The sequence below is a fragment of the Triticum dicoccoides genome, chromosome 2A (genome assembly GCF_002162155.2).
Source record: "Triticum dicoccoides isolate Atlit2015 ecotype Zavitan chromosome 2A, WEW_v2.0, whole genome shotgun sequence".
Lineage (NCBI taxonomy): Eukaryota > Viridiplantae > Streptophyta > Magnoliopsida > Poales > Poaceae > Triticum > Triticum dicoccoides.
In genome coordinates this window covers 670,787,726-670,804,082 of record NC_041382.1, presented here as the reverse complement: position 1 = coordinate 670,804,082, position 16,357 = coordinate 670,787,726, and positions in this window count along the sequence as shown.

Genomic DNA, 16,357 nt, shown 5'->3' with positions numbered 1-16,357 from the left:
TAGATGGGTGAAGACGAAAGCTAGCATTCTTAAGGGAATAATAGGTTGGTGGGCAAAAGATGAACTGCCCTCGTTGCAATACAAGCCCCCAAAATACAATGTGTACTGTGATTTTTATCCTCACAACTCAAGCATGCACAACAATGCATGGTGGCCCAGGGAGAGGAACCCTCAAATGTAATATAACATAACTCCCCGAATACAACTTGTCTGTTCAAGCAACTATGACCGGACTGCCTGGTTTTCGAACATACTTCTGTGTTTACCACCGGTACAGTATTCAGAAACACTCCAAACTTCGGATTTGGGAGGTTAAATCGGAAGATCTTCCATGATAATTGTTTTATAACTCGGCTGGAGATACGCTGGTCGATAAAAGTACATTACTATTTGGACTCGAAAACTTCCTCTTCCTCTAGACCATCTAATAAGTTGTCTAGCTTACAATCCTATTGCGAAAACTTGGCGGCTATCCTTACTTGGTCATATACTAAGCTAACAGTCCATCTGGTCCCCGAGGTCCGACCCGGGCCATATGATTCGGATCAAGTCCGGTGTACCGTGTTTTCACCATGGCCCAGGCCTCTCGTGCGCCTTCTCGACATGCTGATACCTTCCATAGTCCAAAGCGGCGACTGAAGGAAATATGCCCTAGAGGTAATAATAAAGTTGTTATTTATGTTTCCTTATATCATGATAAATGTTTATTATTCATGTTGGAATTGTATTAACCGGAAACTTAGTACATGTATGAATACATAGACAAACAGAATGTCACTAGTATGCCTCTACTTGACTAGCTCGTTGAATCAATGATGGTTATGTTTCCTAACCATAGACATGAGTTGTCAATTTATTAACGGGATCGCATCATTAGAGAATGATGTGATTGACTTGACCCATCTATTAGCTTAGCACAATGATCATTTAGTTTATTTCTATTGCTTTCTCCATAACTTATAAATGTTCCTATAACTATGAGATCATGCAACTCCCGAATACTGAAGGAACACTTTGTTGGAGATATGCCCTAGAGGCAATCATGTATGATGATATTTCCTACGTGTTTATGAATAAAGATAGTCCTTGGACATTATCAATGATGTGTATCAGCAAGTACGTGACTTGTTTGTGGGACTATGCATTGTATGATGACTGTCCTAAAAGGTCCCTAGTCGAAAGGGTTGTGTGGACGCGCAACCAACTAGACTAGCATATGACACGGTCGATGGCTTGGTCTCACTAGCCATGGAGCATTGGATGCTAACCGGATAATATGGACTTGGAAGGATCTGGTCGGATTCGACATAATCGGTTCTGAGTTGAGATAAGGTCCAAGTCGGACAGACCCAACTATGAGACGCAGCGATATGTCATCTATGAGTCTCTAGTACAACATATGTTCTATGTCCTAAGACCTGAGCTGGCGCATGTACTCGGGATGGTGACAGACTTGCTTTGGGCCGACCAAACGCTACTCCATAACTGGGTAGTTATAAAGGTAGGTTTCGGGTTTGTCCAGAACCATGTTGCAAGATATGGTCGAGCAAGATGGGATTTGCCCCTCCGATTAGGAGAGATATACTCTGGGCCCCTCGTGTGATCCGACCAGGATAAGCATGGCCATGCGACAAGGATTATGAGATAATCCGGTTTGTGGTCGGCATCACTGGAACGAGAAAGAGGTCGGGCTAGCACAAGGATGACAGACTCGCCTTGAGCTCGACAACATATATCGTGTGGCAAAAGGAATGGAAGTGTGATGTACATGTTCGCTAACTAGCTTCATAGTCTGCTTGGTGTTCTGCATGCCTTGCTAGAGGCCGCTACCAACCGTGCAGTTCAGAGGTGATCCGAACTGTGACCAAGCCGACTTGAACCTAAGGGGTCGCACGCTTAAGGGAAGGAACCTACGAGGTCGGATCAGAGGACACTGGTCGGATGTGATCCGAACTGTATTCAGATTGTGGCCGAGTAGACTTATTGGGCTTTAGGGTCCATGCGAGGCCCAAGTGTTGAGCCCGTGACGGACGCCTATATATATAGTGCAGGTGCCACACACTCACGCAGTTGATCGCTTCGGCGCTGTCACTAGGGTTTGCATGTGTTGCGAATAGACACCTCCACTCACCGCCGGTTGTGTGATCGGACCTAGCAGTCCGCCGCACGACGTTCCTCCTACACGCGCGGATACCGTTAGAGGCGGTGCACTTGCGCCACTCCGGCGAACCTGTACGTGGGAACCGACCACCGGTTGTACGAGGGAAATCGGACGAGGAGGAGATGATCCACACGGACGCGCTGCCCCAAGTCTTCTTCCGCTGCACGGCACTGCGCGTCTAGTGGTAACAAACTGTGATCCATCTCCCGTAGCATGTTCTTGGTTGTTCTGCGCGTAGGAAATTTTAATTTGCAGTCGACGCATCCTACCGTAGATCCCAACAGTGGTATCAGAGCCTCTGCTATAGGATTTGGATTCAGATCGTATGCATATTAGATATGTGGAGGCAGTAGATGAGATCTGTTGTCCTTGATAAGATTGGCTATGTGCACGGTTGATAAGATCAACTGCACATGGGGATCGATGTGGCTATGTTTTCTGTTGATTGGGATCGATGAGGTCGTGACACGATCTACCCCTACCGGTCGGTTATCCGCCATCGGGGTTAACAGTGAAACGTAAACCCGAATCGGATCCGCCATCAGGGACCGCCGTGTGTGTAGCGCCTTGTATTTTGTACACGATCACTCAAACCGGTAGAATGCGATTCTATGCATAACTTTATTTTGCAGGGTTTGATGTGAATAGTATGGCTCATGTGTATGTGATGCATGTGTGTAAATTATACATGGCATGCGTGTCATGTTTGTCAGCCGGCAGGAGCCAAAGTGCCATCATTATATTGTATAACGACCTGCGTGTCAATTTGTGACTCTATGTAAAATTCATTACTAGATGTAGTAGTTGGATAATAGAGATGAGGTTGGTGGCTTGGCGTCCCGGTGTGACAAACAAGATGGAGTTCCTAGATGGTCATCGGAGTCGGAGCCAACCTGGAAGAACATCCATGAAGGAGCCATACTATTTCACAATATGTGTTTTGTGATTGTTATGCTTCCTTGTTTTCTATGCATGTTAGAATGGTAGAAAGATCCCTCATGAATATCAAGCGAATTTCCATCCCTGATGTTGCACCTTCGCACGTCAAGTACGTCTAGTAGTGGGCTCATAAAATTGGGGTGCTGCTAGGTGTCCTTGAACTTAAGGATTTGTGTCGGACACGGACATGCACTGCATTAGGTTGACTTGACAAGGCTATCAAAACGGTTTTGGGCCTTGTGGCAAAAGAGGCCGGGAGCCGGGGTATGAGATACCTACCCAACCGACAGGAGTCGTATAGAGATACGATTAGCAAGGAGTTGCTTACCGGATAGGCATGTTGTCTAGCAGTGATGCTAAAGCTCACTAGTCGCATGTGCTAGTCGGATCCTGAATCACTGAGAGTTTGCGGAAGGATGCTGACTTCAGTGGGAGTATTTCTGTTTAAGGCTAGAATTACTCTACATAAACACATTGCTTAGTGATTGCATATTTTTCTGTTGTAGATCAATGGCACCACCTGCTCAACCCAACTTTGCATTGAAATCAATTCTGGAAAAGGATAAACTGAATGGAACAAACTTTACTACCTGGTATAGAAATTTGAAGCATGATAAAAAGGAACATGTTCTAGAGGATCCGCTTCCAGAGGAACCTGCCGATAATGCTAGTACCACAACCAAGAATGCCTACCAGAAACTCGTTGATGAATCAAACGAGATCAGCTGCCTCATGCTGGCTTGTATGGAGCCCGATTTGCAGCAGCATTTCAAAGACGTTGGGGCTTTTGATATGATCGAGAGTCTCAAGAGCATGTTTCAGGTGCAGGCTAGGACCGAAAGGTTCAACGTCTGGCGATCCTTGATGGATTGTAAGCGGAAGGAAGGTGATCCACTGAGCCGGCATGTGATCAAGATGATCGGATATCTGCAAGCTTTGGATCAGTTGGGCTTCCTGCTCTTGGACGAGCTGGCTACTGATGCAGTTCTGGGTTCTCTTCCGCCCAGCTATGGGACATTCATCTCGAACTATCATATGCATGGCATGGATAAGAAGCTCACTGAATTTCATGGGATGCTCAAAGTGGCAGAGCAGGATATTAAGAAAGGCACACATCAAGTGTTGATGGTGCAGAAATCGGCTAAGTTCAAGAAGAGTTGGTCTAAGAAGAAGGCTAAGGCAAAGGGCACGGAGATGGTAACCTCGGCCGCTGCGCCGAAGTCTTGACCGGACTCAAAGACCATTTGCTATCATTGCAAGGAAACTGGTCACTGGAAGAGGAACTGTAGCAAGTGGCTTGCAGAGCATGGCAAAAAGGCCGGGAATGCTGCTTCAGGCAAAGGTACACTTGTTGCATATGTTATAGACATTTACCTTGCTGACATACCTAGCAGCTATTGGGTATTTGATACCGGATCAGTTGTTCACATTTGCAACTCGATGTAGGGGCTGGTAAGAACTAGGCGTGTGGCACAAGGGGAGATTGACATCAGGGTCGGCAACAAAGCAAGAGTTGCTGCGTTGGAGGTCGGCATGATGCAGCTCCAGCTTCCTTCTGGATTTATTTTGGAATTGAATAATTGTTATTACATTCCTGCACTTAGTCGGAACATTATTTCTGCCTCATGCTTGATGAGTCAGGGTTATGAATTCAATTTAAAGGACAATGGTTGTTCGATTTATTTGAATGGTATGTTCCACGGCTATGCACCCATTGTTGATGGGTTATTTATATTAAATCTAGAATAGGAACCGGTCTATAACGTGAATGTCAAGAGGCATAAGCCCAATGAGATAAATCCGACATACTTCTGGCATTGCCGGCTTGGACACATTAGTCTGAAACGCATGAAGAAGCGCCATGATGATGGACTCCTAACTTCGACCGACTTTGGGTCATTCGAGACATGCGAATCATGCTTGCTCGGTAAGATGACTAAGTCTCCTTTCGCAAAGAGTTGTGAGAGGGCATCCGAGCTGTTGGAACTGATACACAGTGATGTGTGTGGACCAATGAGCACAACTGCCAGAGGTGGCTATCAGTACTTTGTGACTTTTACCGACAACTTGAGTAGATACGGATATATCTATTTGATGAGGCACAAGTCAGAGACTTTTGAAAAGTTCAAAGAGTTTCAGAACAGGGTGGAGAATCAGCTCGGCAAGACTATAAAACTTCTATGATTTGATCGTGGAGGTGAGTACATGAGCCAGGAGTTTGATGATCATCTGAAAAATAGAGGTATAGTACCTCATCTCACACCTTCGGGTATGCCACGGAGAAATGGTGTATCAGAATGGAGGAATCACACCTTGTTGGACATGGTTCGATCTATGATGAGAAAGTCGGATTTACCCTTGTCATTCCGGGGATACGCTCTAGAAACTGCAGCTTTCACACTTAACAGGGTACCATCAAAATCCGTAGACAAGACACCACATGAGATGTGGACCGGGAAGAGTCCCAGTTTGTCTTTTCTAAAGATTTGGGGTTGTGAAGCATTTGTCAAGAAACTTATGTTAGACAAGCTTACACCCAAGTCGGATAAATGCATATTCGTGGGATATTCGAGGGAAACCTTGGGATATAACTTCTACAACCGGGAAGAAAACAAAGTGTTTGTTGCTCGGAACGGGGTTTTCCGTGAGAAAGAGTTTCTCAGTCGGGAGGCCAATGGGAGGATGGTCCGACTCGAAGAAATTCGAGGACCACTCGGGGACTGCTCGGCTGGTGATGAGATCATACTGGATTCAGTCAGGGAACCCGAAGTGGAAGCGGCACCGGCACCATGGAGGTCGGAAAGATTGCGCAGAGTGCGCGATGTATTGTTGCTAGAAAGCGACGAGCCGGCCACATATGCGGAAGCGATGGTGAGCCCAGATTCCGAGGCATGGCTGGAGGCCATGAGATCCGAGTTAAAGTCCATGGATGAGAATCAAGTTTGGGACTTGGTTGATCCGCCGCCTGGCGTAACGGCCATTGGTTGCAAATGGGTCTTTAAGAAGAAAACCGATGTGGATGGAAATATTCAGATCCACAAAGCTCGGCTTGTCGCTAAGGGTTATGGACAAGTTCAAGGAATTGACTACGACGAGAATTACTCGCCGGTAGCGATGCCGAAGTCGGTGAGGATCGTACTAGCTATAGCTGCATATTTCGATTACAAGATATGGCAGATGGATGTCAAGATGGCTTTCCTTCACAGAAATTTAACCAAGGACATGTATATGATACAGCCCGAGGGTTTTGTCGATCCGACTAGCACTAGTAAGGTATGCAAGCTCAAGAGATCCATTTATGGGTTGAGGCAAGCATCTCGGAGCTGGAACATTCATTTTGATGAGGTCATCACTGGTTTCGGCTTCATCAAAAGCGAAGAGGACTCCTGTTTATACAAGAAGTTAAGTGGGAGCTCGATAGTGTTTTTGATCTTGTATGTGGATGACATACTACTGATCGGAAATGATATTTCGATGCTGAACTCGGTCAAGGAGTCATTGAATGGCAAGTTTTCGATGAAGGACCTTGGTGAGGCAATGTACATTTTAGGCATTAAGATCTATAGAGATAGATCAAGGAGGCTGCTCGGCTTAAGCCAGAACACGTACGTAGATAAAGTGTTGAAGCTGTTCAACATGAGTGAGGAAAAGAAAGGGTTCTTGCCACTCTCACATGGTATAAGGCTAAGAGAGACTCAGAGTCCTTTGACATCTGATGAGCAAAGCAGGATGAGTAGGATTCCATATGCCTCGGCAATCGGATCCATCATGTATGCCATGATATGTAAGCGGCCCGATGTTGCTTTTGCAATAAGCCTAACAAGTAGATACCAGGCCAACCCAGGTGAGAGTCACTGGGCAGCGGTAAAGACTATTTTGAAGTACCTGAAAATGACTAAAGAGATGTTCCTAGTTTATGGAGGTGAGGAAGAGCTCGTCGTAAGGGGTTACGCCGATGCTAGTTTCCAAACCGACAGAGATGATTGTCGACCACAGTCTGGATTCGTGTACATCATGAACGGAGGAGCAGTGAGCTGGATGAGTTCCAAGCAAGATACGGTGGCCGATTCTACTACAGAAGCCGAATACATTGCGGCTTGTGAAGCTGCAAAGGAAGGTGTTTGGATCCGGAACTTTCTGGATGATCTTGGTATTTTCCCAGCCTCGGTAGAACCGTTGGACCTTTATTGTGATAATTCTAGTGCCATCGCACAAGCCAAGGAGCCGAGGAATCACCACAAGGTCAGACACATAGATCGGAAATATCACCTGATACGAACGATCGTAAAGAGTGGTGATGTAGAGTTATGCAAAATTCACACGGATGCAAATGTTGCTGATCCTTTTGACTAAGCCGCTTCCACAACCCAAGCATGAGGAACACGTTAGAGCTATGGGCATTCGATGTCTATTTGATTGACTCTAGTGCAAGTGGGAGACTGTTGGAGATATGCCCTAGAGGCAATCATGTATGATGATATTTCCTATGTGTTTATGAATAAAGATAGTCCTTGGACATTATCAATGATGTGTATCAGCAAGTACGTGACTTGTTTGTGGGACTATGCATTCTATGATGACTGTCCTAAAAAAAGGTCCCAAGTCGAAAGGGTTGTGTGGACGCGCAGCCAACTAGACTAGCATATGACACGGTCGATGGCTTGGTCTCACTAGCCATGGAGCATTGGATGCTAACCGGATAATATGGACTTGGAAGGATCTAGTCGGATTTGATGTAGTCGGATCCGAGTCGAGATAAGGTCCAAGTCGGATGGACCCAACTATGAGACGCAGCGATATGTCATCTGTGAGTCTCTAGTACAACATATGTTCTATGTCCTAAGACCTGAGCTGACGCATGTACTCGGGATGGTGACAGACTTGCTTTGGGCCGACCAAACGCTACTCCTTAACTGGGTAGTTATAAAGGTAGGTTTCGGGTTTGTCCAGAACCATGTTGCGAGACATGGTCGAGCAAGATGGGATTTGCCCCTCCGATCAGGAGAGATATACTCTGGGCCCCTCGTGTGATCCGACCAGGATAAGCATGGCCATGCAACAAGGATTATGAGATAATCTGGTTTGTGGTCGGCATCACTGGAACGACAAAGAGGTTGGGCTAGCACAAGGATGACAGACTCGCCTTGAGATCGACAACATATATCGTGTGGCAAAAGGAATGGAAGTGTGATGTACAGGTTCGCTAACCAGCTTCATAGTCTGCTTGGTGTTCGGCATGCCTTGCTAGAGGCCGCTACCAATCGTGCAGTTTGGAGGTGATTCGAACTGTGACCAAGCTGACTTGAACCTAAGGGGTCACGCGCTTAAGGGAAGGAACCTACGAGGTCGGATCCAAGGACACTGGTCGGATGTGATCCGAACTGTATTCGGATTGTGGCCGAGTAGACTTATGGGCTTTGGGGTCCGTGCGAGCCCCAAGTGTTGAGCCCGTGACGGACGCCTATATATATATATATAGTGGAGGTGCCACACACTCACGCAGTTGATCTCTTCGGCGCTGTCACTAGGTTTTGCATGTGTTGCGAATAGACACCTCCACTCGCCGTCGGTTGTGTGATCGGACCTAGCAGTCCGCCGCACGACGTTCCTCCTGCACACGCGGATACCATTAGAGGCGATGCACTTGCGCTGCTCCGGCGAACCTGTACGTGGGAACCGACCACCGGTTGTACGAGGGAAATCGGACGAGGAGGAGACGATCCACGCGGACGCGCTGCCCCAACTCTTCTTCTGCTGCACGACACTGCGCATCTAGTGGTAACAAACTGTGATCCATCTCTCGTAGCATGCTCTTGGTTATTCTGCGCGTAGGAAATTTTAATTTGCAGTCGACGCATCCTACCGTAGATCCCAACACACTTTGTGTGCTACCAAACATCACAACAACGTATATCGTTATGCGGTTTGACTGATAAAGATCTTCGTAGAATATGTGGGAGCCAATATGAACATCCAGGTTCCGCTATTGGTTATTGACCAGAGACATGTCTCTGTCATGTCTACATAGTTCTCGAACCCGTAGGGCCCGCACGCTTAACGTTCGGTGACGATCGGTATTATGAGTTTATGTGTTTTGATGTACCGAAGTTAGTTCGGAGTCCCGGATTTGATCACGGACATGACGAGGAGTCTCGAAATGGTCGAGATGTAAAGATCGATATATTGGAAGCCTATGTTTGGACATCGGAATGGTTCCGGATGAGTTCGGCATTTTCTGGAGTACCGGGAGGTTACCGGAACCCCCCGGGGAGTATATGGGCCTTATTGGGCCTTAGTGGAATAGAGGAGAGGAAGGGAAAAGGTGGGAGGCGCGCCCCCTAGCCCAATCCGAATTGGGTGGGGTCAGCCCCCCCCCTTTCCTTTCCCCTCCCCTCCCCTTCCTTCTCTCCTACTCCTACTACTTGGAAGGGGGGAATCCTACTCCCGGTGGGAGTATGACTCCCCTAGGGCGTGCCATAGAGGGACGGCCCTCCCCCTCCTCCACTCCATTATATACGGGGGAGGGGGGCACCCCATAGACACACAGGTTGATCACTGATCTCTTAGCCGTGTGCGGTGCCCCCCTCCACCATAATCCACCTCGGTCATATCGTAGCAGTGCTTAGGCGAAGCCCTGTTCCGGTAGCATCATTATCACCATCATCACGCCGTCATGCTGACGAAGCTCCCCCTCGACACTCTGCTGGATCGTGAGTTCGTGGGACTTCACTGAGCCGAACGTGTGCAGATCGTGGAGGTGCCGTACTTTCGGTACTAGGATCGGTCGATCGTGAAGACATACGACTACATCAACCGCGTTGTCATAACGCTTCCGCTTACGGTCTACGAGGGTACGTGGACAACACTCTTTCCCTCTCGTTGCTATGCATCACCATGATCCTGCGTGTGCATAGGATTTTTTTTGAAATTACTGCGTTCCCCAATAGTGGCATCGGAGCCAGGTTTATGCATAGATGTTATATGCATGAGTAGAACACAAAGGGGTTGTGGGCGTGGGTATATACATATTGCTTGTCGTCACTAGTTGTTTCTTGATTCAGCAGTATTGTTGGATGAAGCGGCCCGACATTACGCGTACGCTTATGCGAGACTGGTTCTTCCGACGTGCTTCGCACATAGGTGGCTGGTGGGTGTCAGTTTCTCCAACTTTAGTTGAATCGGATTCAATGAACAGGGTTCTTTCTGAAGATCAAAAAGCAATCACTATACCGTGTTGTGGTTTTTGATGCGTAGGTAAGAACGGTTCTTGCTCAACCCGTAGCAGCCACATAAAGCTTGCAACAACAAAGTAGATGACGTCTAATTTTTTTGTGCAGGGCATGTTGTGATGTGATATGGTCAAGACATGATGCTAAATTTTATTGTATGAGATGATCATGTTTTGTAACACAGTTATCGGCAACTCGCAGGAGCCATATGGTTGTCACTTTATTGTATGAAATGCAATTGCCATGTAATAGCTTTACTTTATCACTAAGCGGTAGCGATAGTCGTAGAAGCAATAGTTGGCGAGACAACAATGATGCTTTGATTGAGATCAAGGTGTCAAGCCGGTGACGATGGTGATCATGACGGTGCTTTGGAGATGGAGATCAAAGGCACAAGATGATGATGGCCATATCATATCACTTATATTGATTGCATGTGATGTTTATCCTTTATGCATCTTATTTTGCTTAGTTCGGCGGGAGCATTATAAGATGATCTCTCACTAAATTTCATGGTATAAGTGTTCTCCTTGAGTATGCACCGTTGCTACAGTTCGTCGTGCCGAGACACCACGTGATGATCGGGTGTGATAAGCTCTACGTTAACATACAACGGGTGCAAGCCAGTTTTGCACACGCAGAATACTCGGGTTAAACTTGACGAGCCTAGAATATGCAGATATGGCCTCGGAACACTGAGACCGAAATGTCGAGCGTGAATCATATAGAAGATATGATCAACATAGTGATGTTCACCATTGAAAACTACTCCATCTCACGTGATGATCAGACATGGTTTAGTTGATATGGATCACGTGATCACTTAGATAATTAGAGAGATGTCTATCTAAGTGGGAGTTCTTAAGTAATTTGATTAATTGAACTTTAATTTATCATGAACTTAGTACATGATAGTATTTTGCATGTCTATGTTGTTGTAGATAGATGGCTCGTGCTTTGTTCCGTTGAATTTTAATGCATTCCTAGGGAAAGCTAAGTTGAAAGATGATGGTAGCAACTACACGGACTAGGTCCGTAACTTGAGGATTATCCTCATTACTGCATAGGAGAATTGCATCCTGGAAGCACCGCTAGGTGACAAACCCGCTGCAGGAGCAATGCCAGATGTTGTGAACACCTGGCAGAGCAAAGTTGATGACTACTCGATAGTTCAGTGTGCCATGCTTTACGGCTTGGAACCGGGACTTCAATGACGTTTTGAACGTCATGGAGCATATGATATGTTCCAGGAGTTGAAGTTAACATTTCAAGCAAATGCTCGGATTGAGAGATATGAAGTCTCCAATAAGTTCTACAACTGCAAGATGGAGGAGAATAGTTATGTCAGTGAACATATACTCAGAATGTCTGGGTACCACAACCACTTGACTCAACTGGGAGTTAATCTTCCTGATGATAGTGTCATTGACAGAGTTCTTCAATCACTGCCACCAAGCTACATGAGCTTCGTGATGAACTATAATATGCAAGGGATGGATAAGACGATTCCTGAGCTCTTCGCAATGCTAAAGGCTACGGAGGTAGAAGTCAAGAAGGAGCATCAAGTGTTGATGGCCAACAAGACCATCAGTTTCAAGAAAAAAGGTAAAGGGAAGAAGGGGGAACTTCAAGAAGAACAGCAAGCCAGTTGCTGCTCAAGTGAAGAAACCCAAGTCTGGACCTAAGCCTGAGACTGAGTGCTTCTACTGCAAAGGAACTGGTCACTAGAAGCGGAACTGCCCCAAGTATTTGGCGGAGAAGAAGGATGGCAAAGTGAAAGGTATATTTGATATACATGTTATTGATGTGTACCTTACTAATGCTCGCAGTAGTGCTTGGGTATTTGATACTGGTTCAATTGCTAACATTTGCAACTCGAAACAGGGGCTACGGATTAAGAGAAGATTGGCTAAGGACGAGGTGATGATACGCGTGGGAAATGGTTCCAAAGTCGATGTGATCGCTGTCGGCATGCTACCTCTACATCTACCTTCTGGATTAGTTTTAGACCTAAATAATCGTTATTTGGTGCCAGCGTTGAGCATGAGCATTATATTTGGATATTGTTTGATGCGAGATGGATATTCATTTAAATCAGAGAATACTTGTTGTTCTATTTATATGAGTAATATCTTTTATGGTCATGCACCCTTGATGAGTGGTCTATTTTTACTAAATCTTGATAGTAGTGATACACATATTCATAGTATTGAAGACAAAAGATATAAGTTTAATAATGATAGTGCAACATATTTGTGGCACTATCGTTTAGGTTATATTGGTGTAAAGCGCATGAAGAAACTCCATTCTGATGGACTTCTGGAATCACTTGATTATGAATCACTTGGTACTTGTGAACCATGCCTCATGGGCAAGATGACAAAAACTCCGTTCTCCGGAACAATGGAGCGAGCAACAGAGTTATTGGAAATCATACATACTGATGTATGTGGTCCTATGAACATTGAGGCTCACGGCGGATATCGTTATTTTCTCACCTTCACAGATGATTTGAGCAGATATGGGTATATCTACTTAATGAAACATAAGTCTGGAACATTTGAAAAGTTCAAAGAATTTCAGAGTGAAGTGGAAAATCATCGTAACAAGAAAATAAAGTTTCTACGATTTGATCATGGAGGAGAATATTTGAGTTACGAGTTTGGTCTTCATTTGAAACAATGCGGAATAGTTTCACAGCTCACGCCACCCGGAACACCACAACATAATGGTGTGTCTGAACGTTGTAAGCGCACTTTACTAGATATGGTGCGATCTATGATGTCTCTTACTGATTTACCACTATCATTTTGGAGTTATGCTTTAGAGACGGCTGCATTCATGTTAAATAGGGCACCATCTAAATCCGTTGAGACGACACCTTATGAACTGTGGTTTGGCAAGAAACCCAAGTTGCCATTTCTTAAAGTTTGGGGCTGCGATGCTTATGCGAAGAAGCTTCAACCTGATAAGCTCGAACCCAAATCGGAGAAATGTGTCTTCATAGGATACCCAAAGGAGACTGTCGGGTACACCTTGTATCACATATCCGAAGGCAAGATATTCGTTGCTAAGAATGGATCATTTCTAGAGAAGGATTTTCTCTCGAAAGGAGTGAGTGGGAGGAAAGTAGAACTTGACGAGGTAATTGTACCTTCTCCCTTATTGGAAAGTAGTTCATCACCGAAATCAGTTCCAGTGATTCCTACACCAATAAGTGAGGAAGCTAATGATGATGATCATGAAACTTCTGATCAAGTTACTACCGATCCTCGTAGGTCAACCAGAGTAAGATCCGTACCAGAGCAGTACGGTAATCCTGTTCTAGAAGTCATGTTACTTGACCATGACGAACCTACGAACTATGAGGAAGCGATGATGAGCCCAGATTCCGCAAAATGGCTTGAGGCCATGAAATCTGAGATGGGATCCATGTATGAGAACAAAGTATGGACTTTGGTTGACTTGCCCGATGATCGGAAGGCCATAGAGAATAAATGGATCTTCAAGAAGAAGACTGACGCTGACGGTAATGTTACTGTCTACAAAGCTCGACTTGTTGCGAAAGGTTTTCAACAAGTTCAAGGAGTTGACTACGGTGAGACCTTCTCACCCGTAGCGATGCTTAAGTCCGTCCGAATCATGTTAGCAATTGCCGCATTTTACGATTATGAAATTTGGCAAATGGATGTCAAAACTGCATTCCTTAATGGATATCTTAAAGAAGAGTTGTATACGATGCAACTAGAAGGTTTTGTCGATCCAAAAGGTGCTAACAAAGTGTGCAAGCTCCAGCGATCCATTTATGGACTGGTGCAAGCCTCTCAGAGTTGGAATATACGCTTTGATAGTGTGATCAAAGCATATGGTTTTATACAGACTTTTGGAGAAGCCTGTATTTACAAGAAAGTGAGTGGGAGCTCTGTAGCATTTCTGATATTATATGTGGATGACATATTGCTGATCGAAAATGATACTGAATTTCTGAATAGCATAAAAGGATACTTGAATAAGAATTTTTGAATGAAAGACCTCGGTGAAGCTGCTTATATATTGGGCATCAAGATATATAGAGATAGATCAAGACACTTAATTGGACTTTCACAAAGCACATACCTTGATAAATTTTTGAAGAAGTTCAAAATGGATCAAGCAGAGAAAGGGTTCTTGCCTGTGTTACAAGGTGTGAAATTGAGTCAGACTCAATGCTCAAACACTGCAGAAGATAGAGAGAAAATGAAAGGTGTTCCCTATGCTTCAGCCATAGGCTCTATCATGTATGCGATGTTGTGTACCAGACCTGATGTGTGCCTTGCTATTAGTCTAGTAGGGAGGTACCAAAGTAATCCAGGAGTGGATCACTGGACAACGGTCAAGAACATCCTGAAATACCTGAAAAGGACTAAGGATATGTTTCTCATATATGGAGGTGACAAAGATCTCATCGTAAACAGTTACGTCGATGCAAGCTTTGACACTGATCCAGATGACTATAAGTCACAAACCGGATACGTGTTTCTATTAAACGGTGGAGCTGTCAGTTGTTGTAGTTCCAAGCAGAGCGTCGTGGCAGGATCTATGTGTGAAGAGGAATACATAGCTGCTTCAGAAGCAGCAAATGAAGGAGTCTAGATGAAGGAGTTCATATCCGATCTAGGTGTCATACCTAGTGCATCGGGTCTAATGAAAATCTTTTGTGACAATACTGGTGCAATTGCCTTGGCAAAGGAATCCAGATCTCACAAGAGAACCAAGCACATCAAGAGATGCTTCAATTCCATCCGCGATCAAGTCAAGGAGGGAGACATAGAGATTTGCAAGATACATACAGATCTGAATGTTGCAGACCCGTTGACTAAGCCTCTCTCATGAGCAAAACATGATCAACACCAAGACTCCATGGGTGTTAGAATCATTACAATGTAATCTGTTTATTGACTCTAGTGCAAGTGGGAGACTGAAGGAAATATGCCCTAGAGGCAATAATAAAGTTGTTATTTATATTTCCTTATATCATGATAAATGTTTATTATTCATGCTGGAATTGTATTAACCGGAAACTTAGTACATGTGTGAATACATAGACAAACATAATGTCACTAGTATGCCTCTACTTGACTAGCTCATTGAATCAATGATGGTTATGTTTCCTAACCATAGACATGAGTTATCATTTGATTAACGGGATCACATCATTAGAGAATGATGTGATTGACTTAACCCATCCATTAGCTTAGCACGATGATCGTTTAGTTAGTTGCTATTGCTTTCTCCATAACTTATACATGTTCCTATAACTATGAGATCATGCAACTCCCAAATACCGGAGGAACAGTTTGTGTGCTACCAAACGTCACAATGTAACCGGGTGATTATAAAGGTGCTCTACAGGTGTCTCCGATGGTGTTTGTTGAGTTGGCATAGATCGAGATTAGGATTTGTCACTCCGATTGTCGGAGAGGTATCTCTGGGCCCTCTCGGTAATGCACATCAATATAAGCCTTGCAATGAATGTGACTAATGAGTTAGTTGCGTGATGATGCATTACGGAATGATTAAAGAGAGTGCAGGTAATGAGATTGAACTAGGTATTGAGATACCGACGATTGAATCTCGGGCAAGTAACATACTGATGCAAAGGGAACAACGTATATCGTTATGCAGTTTGATCGATAAAGATCTTCATAGAATATGTGGGAGCCAATATGAACATCCAGGTTCCGCTATTGGTTATTGACCGGAGACATGTCTCAGTCATGTCTACATAGTTCTCGAACCCGTAGGGCCCCCACGCTTAACGTTCGGTGACGATCGATATTATGAGTTTATGTGTTTTGATGTAACGAAGGTAGTTCGGAGTCTCGAATTTGATCATGGACATGACGAGGAGTCTCAAAATGGTCGAGACGTAAAGATCGATATATTGGAAGCCTATGTTTGGACATCGGAATGGTTCCAGATGAGTTCGGGCATTTTCCAGAGTACCGGGAGGTTACCGGAATCCCCTGGGGAGTATATGGGCCTTATT